Genomic DNA, 23,192 nt, shown 5'->3' with positions numbered 1-23,192 from the left:
GGATGAGTAAGTGAGTGACTGAGTGTATGTATGAGTAAGTGAGTGAGTGCATGTATGACTGAGTGTATGTATTGGTGATTGAGTGTATGAGTGCATGTATGGGTGAGTAAGTGAGTACATAAGTGTATGTATGAGTGAGTGCATGTGTGAATGAATATATGAGTGTGCGTATGTCTGATTGACTTAGTGTATGAGTGCATGTATGAGTAAGTAAGTGCATGTATGGGTGAGTGACTGAGTATGAGTGCATGCATGGGCAAGTCAGTGAGTGCATGAGGGTGTGCACTAGTGAGTGACTGAGTGCATGAGTGTGTGTATGGTGATTGGGTGTATAAGTGGATATATGGGAGAGTCAGTGAGTATATGAGTGCATATATGAGTGACTGAGTGAGTGAGTGCCTGAGAGGTGGATTGGACATTTACTGAGTACACTAGTATATTTAGACATGCATGAGTGAGTGTATGACTACACAAAACTTGTTAATATTACATAGAATATTGAAATACGATACAGAGAGAGGAAACTAATGGAAAAGTATAGCATGAGCACTATATATTTATAAACACTCTTCATACAGATCTTTTATTTATATGTCATTGTTTGAAGGACTATGTCCACAACACATTGTTCAACTGCATCTGGTATTGGGAAAGAAAAATAAGGCAACGATAGATTAGAATTTAATGTTTAAAGATAGACAAATATTACAATATTCGTCGCTTATACTGTAAGAATACATTGCAATGCAGTACATATATCATTTTGATTGTTTTACTGTTCTCATCTTACATACTCCTTCATCTGAAGCAATGGGGTGTTTAAAGCATCATCTTTGAACAGTGGGGAAAAAACAATCAATGTATTGTGAAAAAAAACAAAGCTGCACAGTGGATGACTACAAATAAGTGAAAATATGCTTCATGCTTACTACATTTCATTAATTACTGCAGTTCGCTCTAGTTACTACAATAACATAAACACGCTTTTTAAAAAAAAATTCTTCAATTATTATATCTGGTACAATATCTGAAAATAATATGAAGTACTGTTGAATTTTACAGATCAAATTGAAAACATCCCTGCTAGGCCAAATGATGTCTACAGTGCTCACAATCCATGTTCAGAGAAACACACGCAGTATTGTTTTTCATTAGTTAGCATGTCGAAATTTGGTTGGAGAAACAAAAGGGGACTTTATCTCCAGTTTAGATTCAATTGTACTGCTTAATGTTGAGGCTGCTGTGATTACAATATCCTTCCAGTTTCAGACTTTAATTTGTCTGTGTTGTGATAACTTCTTAAAGTGACTTCTTTCTGCAATATTAAAAGGTCTCTTGAGATATCAAGATCTTTTTGAAAGACACTACCCTTAATAGGCCAAATAGTATATACATGAAAACAGAAAAGCACATACAGGTAATACTGTTTCCACTTGGTTGATCATTGTTTTTCATCAGAACTTTGGTTGGAGAAATGATATGAATTTCATAGTTTGAAGGAAAGTTTTTGTTTGTACTTTAGATTGATGTCAATGCATTCTGTTCATCCGCTTTGTTTTTCAAATACACAGTGTAGTGTCCAGAGGTTACATCAACTCCTTTGTGAAAGATGATTGCCAAAGTAGTGAAGTTCTTCCAGAAAACTATATTTTCACTGCTCTGAAGTTTGTCATTTCAGTTTCCAATATGGAACCATCTGCTCTGCATCATTGCAGCATTAAAGTAATATATTTTTCTGTTCTTCATCCAAATAATGTAGAGTCAAGGTGTGATCTGCAGTTTGGGAAGGTCATATTTTGGGAAACATTTCTATACAGAAAGTCCAAAGGCACAGTTTTACAATCTGGTAAAGTTAAATAAAGAAATCTTTCACAGCTGATGTCAGTGGTACATGTATGAGAGCAGTCTTCACACTCATGGATCCATTTGTAACTGAGTCCAAAATCATCAATATTTACTTCTTCTTATTCTAAGACTCCAAGCATCACCATAGTGAATTCCTGTGGATCTTGCTGAGTGTTCTGAGTAAATATTATAGATCCAGTACATATATCTAAAAGACCTTGGATCCCTGAAGCAGAATGTGTTATTGTTCTGTCATTCATTAGATGTTGTAGCACACTATATAAAGCAGAACACATTCCCTTACCTGTCTTTTGTTCAATTTGTTTTACTACATGGGGTAAATAGAACAGTACGTTGACAATGATATTCGCATAGCATTTTTCTAACTGTTTTCTAACTAATATTCAACAATTTCACTATAATTTTCCAGTGTTCTCTTCTTAGCAGGGTCTGTCTTGTCCTTTTGTCCTTTCTTTTCTTGGAGGTATGTGAACTGTTTTGTAATCTTCTGCTTTGGATACAGTGAATGTTTCTCATAAACAGGGTACTGCCCTGAATGAGGAGCGTAATGATTTCGTAACCTACTCTCCTACACAGTTTGCGTCAGCACACACCTGACTTTCGTCAAAGTCAATGAAAGCCAGACAAAGTCTAATCCATGAAAAATTTACCTATGACATTCCTTCTTTGAAAACAGAGCTTCCAATGTTAACCAAAAATGCATCTAGACTATGCCTTCTGATTTATGGATCTTTACAGCATATGCTAAAGACAGAGGAAACTCTTTTCTTCAAATGTATGAGTCTTTTGACAAGCAAAAAGCATACAACACCCCGGCCAAGCTTCTTAACATCATGTAACTGATCACATTTTATAGCAAATTATTTTACATCATCTCCTATAGGAAAAGTAAAGAAATCAACAACATTTTGCACCATTAATAAGCCTTCCTCAACAATTAAATTGCTTCGTAAAATAAGTTTTTACAGACACAGAAACAATTTTCAAGTCCTGCTGTTTTTTATACTGATTTTTCCAAAGAATCCAATTTTGTTTGTGGTTTATCTGACTATAATATTGTGACTTCTTGAAGTTCCATTTATTCAATAGCTGTAATTTCCAATTTTTCTTCTGTCTCCAGTTGAAGTAACTTTTCATTACAATTTGAGCACTCTTGAAGTGTTGATGATAAACAAACCATAGATGCCTCTTCTTTGATTAAATTGAACATTAGTTCTTCTGCAGTTATGGTGGATGAGAAGAGAGTCATTCTTGATTAGACAACTTTGTCAAGCAAGCTTCCCCTGTTTTGTGAGAACTCCTTCTCTAATGTCTTTCAGTATGTCTCTGTTTTCTCTATCAGATGCTTGAGGTATATATTTTTTTACTTATTCTTTGTACTCAGAGTTTAACCAAATGTTTATATTGCCAATATTTCCTAGTGAATTTCTTGTTTCATTGTGGAGAAGAGTCTTGAAAATGGGTTGTTCTTTTAAAGGGGTAAGTTGGAATAGATCACCAAGGACTATTACATGTTTTCCTCAAAATAGTATATTCATAGTTTGTTCTTAAAACTTGCTGCATCCTTACAGGTATGAAAGTAAGCAATATGTTTGATACCATGCTTACTTCATCAATGATGAGAAGGGTCATATTTTTTAATACTCTGGATACTTCATGGCAAGCTTCTGATACTCAAGTTTATTGGCAGGTAGCATTAAAAGTCTATGTAGAGTAATTACTTTAATGTTAACAGCAGCTAATCCTGTTGGTGCTATTACAGCACATGACAAATTTGTATCAGTAGTCTTTTGTAGGTAACTGATGAAAACTTTATCAGGAAACTTGTTCCCAGTATCAGCTTGTCCACTGATATACATTAATATTGGTTTATATATAGAAAAGTAACAATGTCATGAAGAAATCTATGTTCTAATTTTGTTTACACTTCATTGAAAATTTCTCTCTATTTATTGTTTAGCTGTTCCACTAAGTATTCTAAATCCACATTTTCCTCTCTTGCTTGCTTCCTTGCAATCTCAACTTCATTTATTGCTATAGCTGCCTGACCTTAAATAACTGGTTCTCCAAGAGGATCTTGACTTCCTGGTGCAGAACTTTGGCTGCTCTGTGAACTGCCCCTTGCTATTTCAGCTGCAAAAGTTTCTTCTTGTTCAACCTTGTCTTTCAACATTTGTAAGTATGTTGGAGAGCCGGAACACTGAATAATATCTTTTACAGCATTGAATAAATGTTCACAGCAGTTATAGTGCCCAATTAGATCTGTTTCAGCTCACCATGGTTTGAAGAGTTACAATAGTGCCAAGTAAAAAAACTATTTTCTATCTGGATTTAGGCTACACTGCTTCCTGTGATTAATTAGATTTCCTTTGCTGTGTCTTACCAGACAGCTATCCCATCCAGTAACTGCAAGTCTTCCTTCTTCAATATTTTCTCTAACATTAGTTCTATATCTGTAAGGCTGTAGTACTTCATAGAGACACATAGGGGGTCATTCTGACCTCGGCGGTGAAAGGCGCTTACCGCCAGTCAGAAGACCGCCATAACACCGCCGCGGTAAACTGCCACGGTCATTCTGACCCGCGACTGGCAAACCGGCAAAAACCCGACAACAACAAAAGTCCGCCACACCAAAGGTCAGCGGGAAACTGACGATGACCAAACCTCCACCATCACGCCAACAGAAATACGCCCATACCATTCCGACCCACAAATCCCCGCAGCGGTCTTTCAACCGCGGTATTCCATTGGCGGTACACACCGCTGCGGTCAAAATACACACACCTTTACAAAACACTACCACATTGGACAATTTGAAATACACACACCTGATACACATACACATACCACTCCCACACACCCAATTAAATATAAAACACACACTCACATCACCCACAAACCCTCACGACCACTATTGCGACTGAAGGACAGAGAGAGACAGCACAGCATAGAGTAGACCATCACACAGAGGCTAATCACAACATCACCCACACAATTTCCACGCACAAAACACCATACACCACCACACTCACCACACTCTACAACACATACACCACCCCTCACCTCATCCACACCACCCCATGGCACCCCAAAGACACCCCAGCTTCACTGACGCAGAACTCAGGGTCATGGTGGAGGAAATAGTTCGTGTAGAGCCCCAGCTCTTCGGGGCACAGGTACAGCACACCAGCATTGCCAGGAAGATGGAGCTATGGCAAAGAATAGTGGACAGGGTCAACGCTGTGGGACAGCATCCACGCAATCGGGACGACATCAGGAAGTGGTGGAACGACCTACGGGGGAAGGTGCGTTCCATGGTATCAAGGCACAACATCGCGGTGCAGAAGACTGGCGGCGGACCTCTACCTACTCCCCCAGAATTCACAGCATGGGAGGAGGAAGTCTTGCACATCCTGTATCCTGAGGGCCTCGCAGGAGTAGTTGGAGGAATGGACTCTGGTAAGGCAAATCTTCACTACTTCATTCCCCCCACCCCACCTGCATGCCAAATCATACCCCCACCCTCACCCCCACCCCATCACACCAACTCCTTGCAAATGGCTCACCATCACAACCCACCCATCCCAAAACCTACCCCTGCATGCGTCCCCAAAGCATGGACACCCATCACCAAAGCATGCCCACTGCACATACCCATCTCCCCCACAAGCCACCCTCACAAAAGCCCCCACAAGGGAATGCCAGCACTGGGGTACACGGCCACCCACCCATTACACAAAATGTCACACACAGAAGCAATAACCATACTCTTATACCCCTGTAGGACCCGAACGCCACCACACCGCCACGGAGGGTCCAGAGATGTCCATCCCCCCCCCCCAGAAGAGGCCCCCAGTGATGACAGCAGCTCTGTCTCCCTGGACCCAGATGACCAGCCCGGCCCATCGGGGACCTCGGGACAGTCGGTTTCCCACAGACAGCCACAGGCTACACCAGACCTAACCCCCTCTGGGAACACCAGCACAGCTCCCGCCCAGTGGGCCCATGCCTCTGTCTCCAGGACACGTCAATCAGCGGTGTGTCCACCACTACAGGGCACCCAGGTTGACCCACCACCCCAACAACAACAGGGACCTGGGGGCAGTGGTAGTGGGCACACCGTCCAGGGGACAGAGGCCCAGGGAAACAGGGGAACTGGGAGGGCTGCTGTGCGACAGGGGGGGGACAGGCCCAGGGAACCGACTCTCCAAGAGGCCCTCTCCTCCATCATGGGAGCATACCACCACTCCCAGGAGACGATGGCGACGGTACTGGCCAGGTTCCAGAAGATCCAGGTCATGCAGGAGCAACAGTACATGGGGTTCAGAGAGGAACTGAGGAGCATTAGTTCCGCAATGGGGACCATCGTCCTGGCCCTAAACCAGATAGTCACCACATTGCGGGACCATGTGGCACCACAAAGGGCCCCTGTCACTAGCCTGGACCAGGAACAGCGTACCACCTCCGCCGGCGCTAGTGGACAGGAGGCCCCCACACAACGACAGGCCACCAGAACCCCACCTCCTGCAGAAGAAAAACCACCCCGCAAGCGGAACCTGAGATCTCACAAGAAGACAGAGTAGGATGCCAAGACCCCCGCTAGCAAACGATACCCCCTGATGTCATCCCACTGTCCCACATTGTCACCCTGTCCAACCTTGAACTGCCCCTGCTCCATCCTTCCACAGGCATATGGACAATGCACCTGTGAGACTGAGAACTGGACTCTGCCATGGACATTACTCCACCATCACCCATCACCGTATTACAATCATGTTCCTAATATTAGCACTTTAATAAATTCACTTATTGCACTTAAGAAATCTGGAGTCTGCTTGTATTTTTAACAAATGTATTAGACATAACTGTGCAAAAATGGACAGTTACATTGTGATGACAACATACCACTATCACACAGCTGTAGTCCATGGGCAAACAAAGCAGAGGTCACGCAGTGGGGCCCACAGCTCTGAAAACGGAAGGGAAAGTCACAACTCTGTTAACAGGAACTGGGGGGGAACTCAGACAGTAGAGAGGCAGGAGACTTTAAGTAAATGTAAAAAATCGTGGTTGATTCTTACCTGTGTGCTACTGAAAATACTGTTGTATCACTGTGTCCCTGTTGTCTGTGTCGTCCCCGTCATCTTCCTCCTCTTCACTCTCCACAGGCTCCACAGCTGCTACAATACCATCATCTGGACCATCCTACTGCAGGAAAGGCACCTGGCGTCGCAAAGCCAGGTTGTGAAGCATACAGCAGGCCACAATGATATGGCAAACCTTCTTTGGTGAGTACATTAGGGATCCACCTGTCATATGCAGGCACCTAAACCTGGCCTTCAGGAGGCCGAAGGTTCTTTCTATAATCCTCCTAGTTCGCCCATGGGCCTTATTGTAGCGTTCCTCTGCCTTTGTCCTGGGATTCCTCACTGGGGTCAGTAGCCACGACAGGTTGGGGTAACCAGAGTCACCTATTAGCCACACACGGTGTCTCTGTAGCTGTTCCATCACATAAGGGATGCTGCTATTTCGCATGATGTACGCGTCATGCACAGACCCAGGGAACTTGGCATTTACATGGGAGATGTACTGGTCAGCCAAACAGACCACCTGGACATTCATAGAATGATAACTTTTTCTGTTCCTGTACACCTGTTCAGTTTCTCTGGGGGGTACCAAAGCCACATGGGTCCCATCAATGGCACCAATGATGTTGGGGATATGTCCAAGGGCATAGAAATCACCCTTCACTGTAGCCAAATCGCCCACCTCAGGGAAAACAATGTAGCTCCGCATGTATTTCATCAGGGCAGACAACACTCTGGACAAAATCTTAGAAAACATAGGCTGAGACATCCCTGATGATATGGCCACTGTTGTTTGGAATGATCCACTTGCCAAAAAATGGAGTACTGACAGAACCTGCACCAGAGGGGGAATCCCTGTGGGTTGGCGAATGGGGGACATCAGGTCTGGCTCCAGCTGGGCACACAGTTCATGTATAGTGGCTTGGTCAAGTCTGTATGTCAGTATGACATGTCGTTCTTCCATTGTCGACAGGTCCACCAGCGGTCTGTACACGGGAGGATTCCTCCATCTCCTCGCAAGTCCCAGCGGACGGTGCCTAGGAAGTACAACATGGAGCACAGAGTCAAGCAACCCACAGGTACGTAACTACAGCTTGCACAGTACACGTTTCGATATGCATTGAATGGCTTGTATGAGTGGCAATGCAAGGACTAGGCCTGTGTGACGCAGTAGAAATTAAGCCATGTGGGCCCTTGAAATGGCGGCTGCCTGACCTGTGAAGTGTGACAATGGGATGTGAGGTCAATGCGCTGGCGTGGCACACCGTGGTGGTAGGCGGTCGAAGACCGCGGCGCAAAGCAGCATTGGCTAACATTGAACCCTATGGGTCTCAGGAGCCAATGACGATGTGCGCCGGCGGTCGCGGGACGCACCGCTGCGGTACGCACCGCCGCGGGCGTGACTGCCATTTTCTAACTGCTTAATCACTCGAGACCTGATCATCCACAGGAGAGGACCTATACTGCAAGTGCTGCTGTGACCTCGGTCTGGGAGATACAATGGCTGCTGCGACTGGGGAAAGGGCCCCTGCCTTCACTTCTGAGGAATTGGAGAAACTTGTGGATGGGGTCCTCCCCCAGTATGGGCTACTCTACGGTCCTCCAGACCAACAGGTAAGTACACAGGGAGCACGTATTATGGGCTATGCCTGTGTTGAGTGGGGTGGATGTAAGATGGTGGGGAGGGGAGCGAATGAGGAGTGCAACGCACGACAGATGAGAACATGTGCCACATGGCAAGATTGGGGAGGGGGGGCCACTCACATCGACCATGCAGAAAAGTGATGATATTTCTTGTTCCACCCTGTCCATGTCACATAGCTCAGCGCCCATCAGAAGATCGACATTTGGCGTGCCATCGCCAAGGACGTCCGGGCCCTGGGGGTCCACAACAGACGGGGCACCCACTGCCGCAAGAGGTGGGAGGACATCCGCCGCAGGAGCAGAAAGACCGCCGAGGCTCTGCTGGGGATGGCCTCCCATCCTAGGAGGGGTGCCACACGGCAATTGACCCCCTAATGTCCCGGATCCTGGCGGTGGCCTACCCCCATTTGGATGGGCGCGTGAGGACATCACAGCAGACACAATGGGGTGAGTATCAGCACATTCTGCTATATTAGCGCACAGTGGAGGTGTCTGGGTGGGGGAGGAGGGCTGTGGCTATCTCTAGGCCAGGGCGGTTTCTGTAGGCTAGGCCCCTCCGTTAGGCATGGCCCTGTGCCCCCGCCCCCCACCTCTGTAGGGTGCTAAGTACAGCTATCAATGGTCCGGGCTCACCTATGTGTGCATTTGTGGTCCATAGACTTGTAGGCCAAGTCACAATAATTGAGTAGTGTACCCCGAGTGCGCGGCGTAGTGCAGGGGGCTTCTGTGTCTGTCCTCTCCGCTAACGGTGCCGCCAATGCATGCACTCAACATGTCTTTCTTCCCCCCCCTTTTTTTTGGTTTTCCTGTTCATGTATGCATTAGCATCATCAGGCGGAGGAGAAGTGGCATCGGCGCACGAGGGAGCTGCATCTCACATGGCCCCGAAGGGCCATACAACCGACTCAGAGTACACCAGTGAGACGGAGGGCGAGGGGAGCTCCACAACGGGGACCCGTGGAGACGTCAGCGACACCGACACGTCCTCGTAAGGGAGCTCCCTTGTGGTGGCAGCAACATCCGTGCCCACTGCAACAACAGGTACAGCCGCCACCCAGCGCACCAGCCCCGCCCTCCCAGCAGTCCCTCAGCGTTCACCCCGTGACTGCTCGGCCAGGAAGCCGGGCATCTCCTTCGCCCCTGGCACCTCAGGTCCTGCCCCAGTTACCCCTGCTGCCCTCAGTGCGGAGATCATTGACCTCCTGAGGACGCTCATTGTTGGGCAGTCTACCCTTTTGAATGCCATCCAGGGGGTAGAAAGGGAGGTGCATCGGAGCAATGCATACCTGGAGGGCATTCATTCGGGTCAGGCTGCCCATCAGCGATCGTTCAACGCTCTGGCCTCAGCACTGACGGCAGCAATTGTCCCTGTGTCTAGCCTCCCCCCTCCAACTTCCTCAACCCAGTCCCACTCCCCTGTTCCTCTGCCTATCCCAGACACACCTACAGACCAGCCTGCACACACCTCAACACCCAAGGGCAGGTCATCCAGACATAAGCATCACAGTTCACACAAGCATTCACCCAAGCAACATCCAGATGCAGACATGCCAACAGCCACTGCCTCCTCTGTGTCCCCCTCCTCCTTGTCTCCCTCCTCTCTCCCTGTGACGTCTCCACTCACACCTGCATGCACACCACCATCAGCCAGTACGTCCATCACCACCACACCCACCAGAACAGTCCGCACACGTGCAGTCACCACCCCCACTGCCATTTACACGTCCCCTGTGTCCTCTCCCAGTGCGTCTGTCACCCCCTCTTCCAAACCACACAAACGCAGGCAGTCACCCACCCAACAGCCATCCACCTCACTACAGCCTCCAGCACAAGCACCTACACCCAAAGACAGCACACTTGACTCTCCTACAACCACATCCTCTCCCCCACTCCCATACCCACTGCACCTACCCTTCCCACTGCTCCAAAAAAGCTTTTCCTGTCCAAAATTAACCTCTTTGCATCACCTGACCCACCCCCTCCATCTCGTAAGAGTCCAACCAGCACCTCAGCCACCACAAGCCCTGCACCTACAAGGACCATCGTTCAGGGCTATTGGAGTCCACCAGCTTCTAGGGCAGGAACATCGGCCAGCAGCAAGGGGACAGCCAGCCCACCCCCTGGGAAAAGAACCAAGAAAGGGAAGGGCCGGCGCGACATGCCTGAGACGGATGCCCCCAAGGACACCACCCTTGCACCGTCACCTGGCCCATCCAGAAAGGGAGGCAAGGGCCCCAGAGTTTCTGCCAAGAAGGGCAAGGGCAGCAGGGCAGACAAGTCCGGCAGCAGGCGAGCTGCCCAGGAGGGCCCCACCAGCCCCATTTGGGGTGTGACGGAGGACACCCACGGGCCCAGGACTCCAGCACAGGAGGGCCCCGCAAGCGAAAGGTCAGATGGTGACTGAGCGGGAATTATTGGCCAGATCTGGTTCCCTAGGAACACAAGACAAGCACCGCTGAACAGGGCCCCGCCGTGAGGAGCACCGCTGAACAGGGCCCCGCCGTGAGGAGCACCGCTGAACAGGGCCCTGCCGTGAGGAGCACCGCTGAACAGGGCCCCGCCGTGAGGAGCACCGCTGAACAGGGCCCCGCCAAGACAAGCACCGCTGAACAGGGCCCGCCAAGACAAGCACCGCTGAACAGGGCCCCGCCGTGAGAAGCACCGCTGAACAGGGCCCCGCCGTGAGGAGCACCGCTGAACAGGGCCCCGCCGTGAGAAGCACCGTTCCGCTGGGCCCTTCCTGTCAAGCACCGCTCCGCTGGGCCCTTCCTGTCGAGCACCGCTCCGCTGGGCCCTTCATCTCAAGCACCTCTCCGCTGGGCCCTTCATCTCAAGCACCGCTCCGCTGGGCCCTTCCTGTCAAGCACCGCTCCGCTGGGCCCTTCATCTCAAGCACCGCTCCGCTGGGCCCTTCCTGTCAAGCACCGCTCCGCTGGGCCCTTCATCTCAAGCACCGCTCCGCTGGCCCCTTCATCTCAAGCACCGCTCCGCTGGGCCCTTCCTGTCAAGCACCGCTCCGCTGGGCCCTTCATCTCAAGCACCGCTCCGCTGGGCCCTTCCTGTCAAGCACCGCTCCGCTGGGCCCTTCATCTCAAGCACCGCTCCGCTGGGCCCTTCATCTCAGGCACCGCTCTGCTGGGCCCTTCCTGTCAAGCACCGCTCCGCTGGGCCCTTCATCTCAAGCACCGCTCCGCTGGGCCCTTCCTGTCAAGCACTGCTCCGCTGGGCCCTTCCTGTCAAGCACCGCTCCGCTGGGCCCTTCCTGTCAAGCACCGCTCCGCTGGGCCCTTCCTGTCAAGCACCGCTCCGCTGGGCCCTTCATCTCAAGCACCGCTCCGCTGGGCACCGCCGTCTCTGCACCGCTGGACCATTGGCAGGGCCGGATCTGTGTCGGGCAGGGCTTCACGAAGCACTCTGGGCACCCTGCCTCCTCCATGACCAGTGGAGTCTGTAATCCACCTGATGGACTCTGGCTTTGCACTCCTCAGGATGGTACGGTGGGCAATCCACCCACTGTAGAGACTTGAGAGACTGTGGCTTTGCACTCCCCAGGATGGAACAGTGGGCAATCCACCCACTGTAGAGACTTGAGAGACTGTGGCTTTGCACTCCCCAGGATGGTACAGTGGGCATGGAGGCCCCTCGTGGATCTGGCGTCGTGGACTCATGTGGCTGAGGTGCCCCCCCTTCCCTTCCCCCTGAGGTGCCTGTGGTTTTATCATCTGATGCCCCAGCAGTGTTCTCTCCAATGGAAACAGGTCTCGTGTGTGGGCTTTGCCCCTGTGTTTATGCACATTGGCCCACGAACAATGGAATGTAGGCAATATGTGCCGGAATTTTGGACTATGGATGTATTGTTAATGTTGTAATATATTTATTTGATAAATTTCATTTTTCACTTCAGTTCAAATATGCTTTAATATATTTCAATTTTAATGAACATTTTATTTTGTCTTGGCATTATTCCGGGGGGTTTGGGGGGTGTCACTCTGACTTGTTGCTCTGCATTGGTGTGTAGGGATTTTGGGGGGGGGTGGGTGTGTCGTGTATGTGTGTGCCCGTTATCTTTTCTCCTCCCCCCTCCCCTGTGTCATAGGTGCAGTACTCACCGGTGTCTTCTGCGCCGGCGTTCGTGCTCCTGGTAGAGGAGCAGGAAGACAATGGCTGGTAGGATGTTTAATTCGGGTTCCATGCTGTCCAGATTCCTCGTGGAGTGTGTATAGGTGAGCGTTTTCCCGTTCGTAGTCTGTTACCGCCGTGTTTTTATCGGCGGGGCTCCCGCCCCGGAAAAGGTGGTGGATTGGTGGGTCGTGATAGGGTGGGCGGTACATTGTCTGCCGCCTGTCTGTTGGCGGTGACCGCCGCGCTGTTTGTTTGTCCCACCGTGGCGATCGTAGTGTTAAAGTGGCGGGCTGTGTTGGCGGTTCCCGCCAGGATCAGAATTCCATTTTTTTAACCGCCTGCCTGTTGGGGGGTTGGCCGCCGCTTTAACACCGACCGCCAGGGTTGGAATGACCCCCATAGTTTTAAGATGGGTACTTCTTATTGGGTAGTGTGTATCCAGCATGTAAGTCTTCAGAATATCTCTACTCCCTGGATCTACTTCTGCAAGATACTCTATTTCTGGAAAATACTTTAATACCCTATTATGTCTGCTTGCAAGGCCTAAGCTTACCTATACAATTCCTCTAGACTTAGAGACAAACTTGCAGAGCTCAGCCTATCTTCACATTCAGAAGTTCCAATTGCCTTATGTGAAAGCATTTAAAGCTAAAACTGTTCAAGTTTTTTGAAGAGACTCTTCTCTGCTGAAATCTCTTACCCCATCTCTTTCATTTCAGTCTTTTGTGCCTTTGTTATGTAAGTAATGTAGCTATCTGCAGCAATAGAATTATTAGCAAACAATTGTATGTCCATATTTTTACTTTAGAATAACAGGGCTGCCGGCAAACATATAGAGCTGCTTAAACACTACGAATATCTTGCAGTAACACTGGACGCACGTTTAACTTATAAAGAGCACTTATTGCAAACATGAAGGATGGCTCACAATCTACGCTTTGCCTTCTTACATTTACAAAAAAAGCTGGGCTGTACGTCGAAGAGTTATCTATTGCAGGTTATTAGAGCTAAAATCTTTCCATTGTTAACCTACGGATTGGAATACTTAAAGTGTGTGATGCTCCTCTGCTTAACCACCTATGGTCAGTTTTGTTTAAACATATTTTCCATCTACTGAAGGATTCATTGCAAGCTCAGGTGAGGCTGGAATTTGGGTTGTTCCATCAAGCTCTGATTCGTTGGGGGCAATAAGAAGAATGTGGCAGGAAACTAAGAGCTGCTACCACGGACACGTTGGCCACCCTATGCTGGACGGAAATTGGGTTGCAACCTGACGATAGCTCATGCTGGTCTGCTGTACTCAGGAAAGCCTTGTCCAACTTTAACTTGCAGGCAGCATGGGACACCAATACCCATTTCCCTTTGCTTGAAAAATATTACTGAGGCTTCCAAACTTTATTCTTGGACAGCTGACAAAGCAGACATAGTGAGACAACATCAGAGCTAGTCCTTCCTACATACATACACTGCCTGGCAACCCCAGCCTTACCTCACAACTCATCTTGCTAGCTCCATTCAACATTATTTTTTTCAAATCCGCATTGGTGTTTTTCCATCATGGAAGCAAACTTTGGTAGACCATTTTTGCTGCCTTTGCAGCTTGTTGACTGAAAGCATTTTTTTGTATACTTGTCTGGTGGTCACGTCAATGAGAAATAAATTGTCATGTCCCCCACTGAAAGCCCTATGAATTAGATTTTGTCATACAGCAGTGATTGTGCTTTTTAACGGGCATAACATACAGCTAGCGGCTGGAGCTACCAAATTCCTCTTGCATGTTAAAAAATTGCTCTCCCAATTGGTTGAGACTTAGGAGGATTTTCTGACCTTGCTCTAAGCAATCATGAGTGATCTCTACTTCCTCTGGCACTTTATTGATCAGCTATCCCTGGTCCCCTCACTTTTCTAGGTTTATGCCGTTAACACATTGGGTCATTGTGTTTAAATCTAGATCTGAATTTCTTGTTAACAAGGAAAATGTTACAAATCTAATTCATCAAATTAGTCAAACTTTTATCCATACGTTGCAGTGGTTTCATCGTATAGCATGGTCACATTTTTTTCTGTTATGTACATGTAACATGCAATGGTTTTAATTAACTATGTATTAGTAAACTTGCATACTACTTAGAATAACAGGGTTGTAGTCATTTATATATTTTGAAGCTTCTGTTCTTCTAACGTTGTGAGTATTTTTTGGTGATTTCCATATTAAAAGGGTGTCTCACCGCATACAAAAGGCTATTTACTTTTGCTTCTGAGATAACAAGACATGGAAATCCAAAGCAACATTTTGTATAAAATGTGTCTTTTGATTTGTTTGTCCGACAACAATATTTGCCCCACCTGTGATTTTGAAATCATAGTACTTGGTGTCTCATTCTCTTGGCAGCATTTTCATTTAGCATGGCACATGTCACATACTGCTCTACAAAAAACAAGACAGGGCCCCTAATTACGAGGGTGGCGGTCATGAGACCACCAGCCTCGCCGTGGCAGTCCTACCACCGCAGAGCCGGTGGTAAGGACCACCACATTAAGACTTGTGAGGCTTGGCAGATTCCAACCTTCCACATCTCTGCCTGGCCTGCCGGTGCGGTCGCACCGCGCGGCTGGTGGTGAGCACCTACGGTCCGGCGGCAGGACCCAGCCTGCAATCCGGATTATGAGGCTGCAAACAACCAGGCTTTCCATGGCAGTTACCCTGCCACGAAAACCCTGGTGGTCATGCACCCGGCAACAAGAATCTTCATTTCTGTCACTGGCACACACACACACATGTCCTCACACATGCACACATCCCACCCATCCATCCACACACTCACACACACCTCCCCACACCCCTTCACGCACTCATACATACATATACACTCCCATTCAGCATACGCATACATGCACACAGAAACACCCACTCACTCCCATTCATCAACACAGACACCCCCATTCATGTGCACATACATGCACACATTCAGCACCCCATACTCCCTTCACAAATATGCACACACACACTCAAAAACACAGATCCCCCCCTTCAGACGCCCACTTACCTCCTCAGTTGAGGGGGACATCTGGGAAGGGATGGGTCCTGGCGGTCTTTTCTCACTGCCACAATCATGCCAGCAGGACTCTGTATTATGGCTTATAATATGGCGGGCTGGAGTCCTGGAAGGGACCCGCCTCTGCAGCGCCGACCACCAGCGCAACTGCTGGCTGCTTTCCGCCAATATGATGGCGGAAAGCAGTTACCACTCGTAATATGGCAGTCTGCTGACCGCCAGCTGGTGGTGATCTGACAGGTTGGGCTTTGGCAGTCAGGGATATTGACTGCCAAAGTCCAAATGAGGGCCAGAGTCATCACTGTCTGTTCCAGACTATGGGGCATCTTTTTGCCATAGTAGCATATGAATGGGTGGAGCACCTCTAGCTTGGTACCTGAAAGCTGTCATTGCCTGAAATCAGTGGTTCAAATATCTGCAAACATTTGCAGGATCCGATGAACAGCGTTCTCCTGCTGTTTTTAAATGGATATCTTTTATGTTTGAGTTTGACCCACATAAAAATTCAAGAAGGTCATCCCATGCATATTCAGCACAACTAAGTGTTCCAAACCATGTAGGTGGTGCTAGATTCCTTAACATGCATTTTAATTCACCATAACGTTGATACCAATTTTCATTTATACCACACTGACATGTCATCAAGTTGAATAACTTGTATTCAAGGTGTTCGTCTTTTCCTTATACTTTTCAACAAATTCTCTTGCAGTCAGATTCTGGAGGTTTACTCCTGTTTTTAGAATGTGATTTACTGCGAAGGGTAAGCTAGACAGGTCACTCTCAAATAGTAGGTGAAATATGTAAGGATTACTCTGATTAAATCTAGGGTTCTCTGAAAAAAGTCTGGTAGATCTGTACTCAGCTGCTGGTATTTGTACAGTCCGGTCATCATACCTACCACCAACTCCAGTAGAAAAGATATTTGGAAAACAACGAGTTTATAAGCTTTTCTCCCACACACTTAATAAAGTGCCTTTTGATTTTTTCATTTGAAATAGCTCAATATCATCTCTGCTAATCTCTATCTCTTTAAAATATAGAGTATGAATATTGTAGTGTTTATATATATTTTCTGTCCTTGTTTGATAAATCTTCTTAATTTGGCCTCTAGAGAATTCTGTACCATCATAAATATGTGAAACATCTTGAGGAGAATTTATATTTTTATAGTAAAGTTTGTTTTGTGCCAGATATAATGTTGCTTTCTTTACTTTATTAACATATACTAACTCTTGCCATATATTTGTACTCCTAGTAGGCACACCGTTGGCTAGAATTACAAGTCCTTCTTCAAAACCTCTTTCCACACCTATAGTTTCAATTTTTTTTTTAAATCTAATGTCAAATAAACAACTCTAACTTTTAGCCCATTTGGGAGTTCAGTTGAAGGTAACTTTCCTGTCCTTGACTCCATGCGGACTATTGCTTGAAATGCATGTACACACTGTATAGGTATAGACTCATAAACATTCAAGTCTTGCAATTCTTGTGAAATAGAAACTAGCTCCAACATTTTATACAATGCTCTAGCTGGCATTTTATTCTCCTCTAATTTATTATAACAGTACTTACATATAACTTGTCATTTGGAACAATCATAGCGTTCTGCTACAAAGTTCAGTTTTTGAAGACACAATAACATAATCAGTTTGAGCTTGGTGGTGAGTGTGTCTACAGCATATGCAAATACAATATAGTTTCTCTGAACAGACTGTTTTAAACTTTTAAATATATTTTGAAAGTTATCAACATTATTCTGCTACACTTGCAGATTGAAGTTGTTTATTTTCTGTGCATTCCTCTTGAGGTCTAAATAAAGAGAAGTGCACATCATCACAAATCTTTTTTAACTCTGCCACTGTTCCACACAAAAGAACTCTATCCTATTCCCCTAAGCACACTAAAGTCTCCTAAATGGAGTGTGCATGCGTGACTAGTATGTAGCTAACATTCACATATGATGAAATGTGTTTTGGGACACTTTCTTCAATAAACTTGCTAGTAAACGTCCCTGTAGATTTGTGTATTTTCTTACTTTGCATGGATCTAGCCTGTGCAAAAGTACAATTTTCTGTTTGTGACTTTTGCCTGGAAACATTTGTAAGAAGGTTTTGAGTTTTTCAATTGATTCCTGTTGAACAGTACAAATTCTGCTACAATTCCACTTATACACTGGGGCCTGTGTACGTCTTCCCTGAACCTCATCAGCTATGACTTGTTCTGCATCTCTAGGTACCATTACCTCTTTCTCAATAAGAGAACCATCTTTGATCTCATAACAGCATCAAGATTCGTCAACTGCATGCACTAAACAGTTCTCTTGAAAGTAGCTTTCTTCAATAAAGAAAGACTTAGTACTAGAAGTATGTACCTATTCCCCACTAAAAACTTTAAAAAAGGTTGGTTTCTTTGTAAGTCTTTTCTTTAGAGTCTTTTTCCTCATACTCAACATTATTTTATCCAGTGTTTTCATTCTATTAAAAATCAAAATAAATAGTTTCCTTTTCAGTGTTAATTCCTTATCAACTATACTTTCAATATATTCCTTTTGTCTCACAGCTTCTCTCCTACTTTTATATTTCTTCAAACTTCAAATTAGATTGTTGCTTACTCTACTATAAAATATTCTGACTCTTATTTCCTTGAACAAGTGTTTCCTTCTAGTTCAACTTTGTAGTTCAGTGTAGGTTTTTTTACTTCTAACATTATGTACTTCTGCTCCTTTCTTACTTGATGTCAAACTTTGTTTCTTTTCTACTTCATTTTACTGCCTCTCAAGTTGACCACATACGATTTTAAGAAATGTCTTTGTTCTCTTACCAGCAGCTTGTTTTTCTTTCTATACCTTTTTTCCATTTTGCCCCTTTTGTTTCTCAGTAATACTGCAAATAAAGAAAAAAAGCATTTCAATTATATAAGTAGAGTAATAGTATTCTTTTATTTATGAACTTTACATTTCCATCTGTTTCTAGTGAGAACTAACTTTCAGAAAGCAACTTCAGCAATGCAGTAATATATTAGAGAGGACCTCAATGGACCAGGCTTAATCAGATACCTACAATATATCAGAGAGCACACATATTTCCATTTAAACAACACATTCAACTGTTAGAAAGTTGTTTACAGGCCAATTTCATTCAGTAGTGAGAGAGCACCGAGAAACTGTACACTAGGAGGCCTTATCCATGATACATTATATATTAGTACCTCTGTTAGAGAATACAGTGCTATATGAATGTGTCTCTAATTGCCTTTGATATTGCTGCTTATGTATATATTTTCTGAGTATGTCAGTGAATGGAGAAGTGTTTCTGTTTCTCTTTCACTGGCCGAGACACACCATGCAAGCTTTGGAAACATGAGTATTAGTTCTCTGTTCATTACTATACTCTTTCTAATGATCACCTTATTGGTCTGAAAGCACTTAAGTAAGCTTGTCATACTGAAAAGTATGTTTGTCAATCACTAAATCCCAATGCACCATGCTTAATGGAATACATACAACATATCACAGAGGTGACATATTTCTACTTAAATGTAAGCTTAAGAGTTCGAAAAGTGTGTTTCACAAGCCAATTTCAATGACTACTGACAGAGCACAGTCAAAGTCTAGACTAATATGCCTTATTCATCATTGAAGCAGTATTGCTTTGGATACTTGAATAGATCATGTGAGTAGGTGACTATATTTCAAAGTGACTAAAGGTGTGTAGCTTGACTAGAGTTATGAGATATTTTAGTACATCTAACAGTATGTGTCTACCTGTCTTATGGCTAGTATTACTCTGTAAATCCCTACATAAGTGCTGATCATATACGTCAGTTGCCGAATATAGGGCTATGGCCCTCATTACGACTCTGGCGGTGGGTGATAAAGTGGCGGTAATACCGCAAAATTTTGACCATGACGGTCGGTGATAGCCAATGTACCCCCAACCGCCAGGGCGGAAACAACAGTCATCACGGCGGTAGCCACCTACAGCCAGACGGAAGACAAAGTTCCACCCACAATATTATGCCGCTAGAATCCTCCACCTTTTCTGGGGTGGTTCCAACGCCATCAAAAGTCTGGTGGAAACTGAGCACAAATGTCAAAGGACTCACCACTGGAGACACAGAGAAGGACCACGCCTCCATAGAACCAGAACTGCATGTATTCCCAATGATCTTCTTCGCCATGCTCCACCACGAACACCAACGCTGGCGATGATGACGACGGTGAGTACAGATGCCTATCACACAAGGGAGGGTGGGAGGAAAATGAGAGTGACACACACACGCACAACACACACCCCACACACACACCGTACACACAACAAGCTGCACAAGATAATCAATTTGTCCACGATAATCGGCAAAATAATGCAAGGACAACAGGAATTGACTACAGTGATTGTAATAAGATCAACATCAAAAATAATAAGTCGATTTGGCAATGCAACAGCTATGTACAAATGTACAATAAAGGGACACTGCCCCGTCCATAGTTCATAGGGGCCACATGGCCACAGGGCAAAGTATAAGGCCCCACTCGATTCCTGCACCTATACGGAGAAAACACTGCAGGGGCATCAGTTGTCAAATAGGCAGGCAACTCGGGCGGGCACCTCAGCCGGATGCGGAAACAAGACCACTGCTACTGGAGGGGGGCAACATGCCCTGTGCTTTGTCCTGGGGAGTACAAGGCCATAGTCTCTCAAGTGGGTTAATACCCCACTTGTTTTGGAGGGGGCAGCATGGCCTGTGCTTGGTCCTTGGGAGAGCAAGGCCACTGTCTCTCAAGTGGGTGAATACCCCACTGGTTATGGAGGGGGCAACATGCCCTGTGCTTTGTCGCTTTGTCCTGGAGAGTGCAAGGTCACAATCTCTCGAGTGGGTGAATACCCCACTGGTTCTGGAGGGGGCAACATGCCCTGTGCTTTGTCCTGGGGAGTGCAAGGCCAGCCACATTCTCTTGAGTGGGTAAATACCCACTGGTTCTGATGGGGGCGGGCCACACAGCATCCCATGGAGGCTGGACTATATGGCACCCGCTGGCAGTTACAGCTGCGCTTTGGTGGTGGTTGTGGCAGTCTCCTGCTCAGCACATGCAGCCTCTGATGGGTGCACTGTGGTGGGGGTTGTGGAAGGCTCCAGCTCAGCCCCTGCTGGGGTAGGGAAGAGGTCAATCTGGGAAAGGAAAGGTTTTTTATGGACATTGGGGGCAGGAAGAGGGAGGAGTAATGGGAGTGGAGATTGAGGGAGTAGTTGTTGGAGGTGTTTGCTGGATTTGGGTGCAGGTACATGGGCTGTATGTTGTTGTGAGGTGGATGGCTGTTGGGTGTCTGAGTGCTTGCGTTTGTGTACTTTAGGGGAGGACAGACACGGTGGGCGAGGACACAGGGGATGTGTGTATGGGAGTTTTGGAGGTGCCTGCCAGTGAGATGTGTGTTCTGCTTGGTGTGGTGATGATGCATGTAGTGTATTCATGTGTGAGTGTGGATGCAACTGTGTGGGAGGTGGAGGAGGAAGGGGAGACAGTGGAAATAGTGGATGTTGTTGTGTCTGCAACTGGATGGTGTTTGTGTCAGTGCCTGTGGGATGAAGTTTGGTGCTTGGGTTTGCCTGTAACTCTCTTGGGTGTTGTCTTGTGTGCATGCTCATCTGGCTGTGTGCTTATGATGGTTTGGGGTTGAGAATGGGACTGGGAAGTGGAAGTTGGAGGGGGACGGTTGAAACAGAAACAATGGTTGCCATAAGAAAGGAGGCCACAGCCTGGATCGATCTCTATTGGGCCGCCAATCCACTGTGAATGCCCTCCAGTAATGCATTAGATTGCTGCATCTGGGCTGCCAGCCCCTGGATGGCATTCACAATGGTTGACTGCCCTATAGAGATGGATCTCAGGAGGTCAATAGCCTTCTCACCCAGGGCAGCAGGGCTCACTTGGCAGGGCCTGAGGTGCCTTGGGCGAAGGAGATACCCACCCTCCTGGGTGGACAGGCATGGCCAACTCGCTGAGGGGCTGCTTGGAGGGCGGTGCTGGTACGGAGGTGACGGCTGGACCTGTAGCAGGGGAGGTCACAGAGGTGTCCACCAACACCAGGGAGCTCCCATCGGAGAAGGTATCTGAGTCTGTGTTGTACCCTCCAATCTTCGTGTGGTACTTCCCTTCACCCTCTGTCCCACTGGTGCCCTCAGTGTCGTTGGACTCTGCCTTCATGGTCCTGTTGGATGCAGCTCCCTATGTCACTGGTGCCTCTGCTCCTCCACCAGATGATGCTAATGCACATAAGGACAGGATGGCAAAACAAGAAAGGGAGGAGAGAGACAAAGGATACACTGGGTCAATGACTGCACCAACACCACCGTTGGTGTACACAGCACCCTCACACACAGGGAACAGGCCTATGCACTATGCAGTGCACTACCAGTGATAATGCTAGCCACCAAGGCATGAGGAGGAGCACAAAATGCCAACTACAGCACACCTGGGACCCATGCAGCCCTGACCAGTAGTGGATGCTAACAAGCTAGGTAGGCAGTATTTCCCCTTCAAACCCTTAGCCACCAGAAGACCTACGCTGCTATGTCTGGTCTGGCCTAGGGGCACCTACTGACACACAACCACCACTCGGATACCACCCCACCAGCCGTAAGTTGTAATGATAGCCACTGTACTCACCCCCTGGTGGCTGCTGTGATGCCCTCAAGCGCCCATCCAGCTCTGGATAGGCCATCGCCAGTATGCAGGCCATCAGGGGGTCAGGGTCCAAAGGGCACCCCTTCCTCATTGGGTGTACATCAACCACCTGGGCCTCCGCAGTCTTCTATGCCCAGCGTCCCGGATCCTCCCACCGTTTCCGCCTGCCACAGACCCTCTGGGTCCGCACCTCCTTGGCGATGGCACACCATATACCCTTCTTTTGATGGGCGCTGACCTGCAGAGGCAATACAGAAAGGAGAACACCATCAGACAAACAGTCCAGCCAGTAACACGAATGGCCCACCATACCCTTTTCCATCACTATTGGCACACACATAGCCCAGCACACAACGTGTACACCACCAAGAGGACATCCACCCCCCCTTATCCGAGGCCCTCACACACAACTCCATACATTCATGCCACATGCATTGTGCCCACAGTGTACTTACCTTTTGGTCTGGAGGCCCATAGAGCAGTCCATACTGGGGTAGGACCCCATCCACCAGTCTCTCCAGCCCCTCAGAAGTGAAGGCTGGGGCCCTTTCCCCGGTCACACGAGCCATGGTAGGTTCCAGTCACAGGTCACAGCAGCACTTGCAGTGTAGGTCCTCTCCTATAGACGGTCAGGAAACAAGTGAGAAATATGATATAAAATGGCAGTTACGTCCACGGTGGTGAATACCGTCACCACCGGCGTATATCACCATTGGCCAGTGTACCCCATAGGGC

Source organism: Pleurodeles waltl, chromosome 10 (genome assembly GCF_031143425.1).
Source record: "Pleurodeles waltl isolate 20211129_DDA chromosome 10, aPleWal1.hap1.20221129, whole genome shotgun sequence".
NCBI classification, from domain to species: Eukaryota; Metazoa; Chordata; class Amphibia; order Caudata; family Salamandridae; genus Pleurodeles; species Pleurodeles waltl.
Note: the sequence above shows the minus strand (reverse complement) of the source record.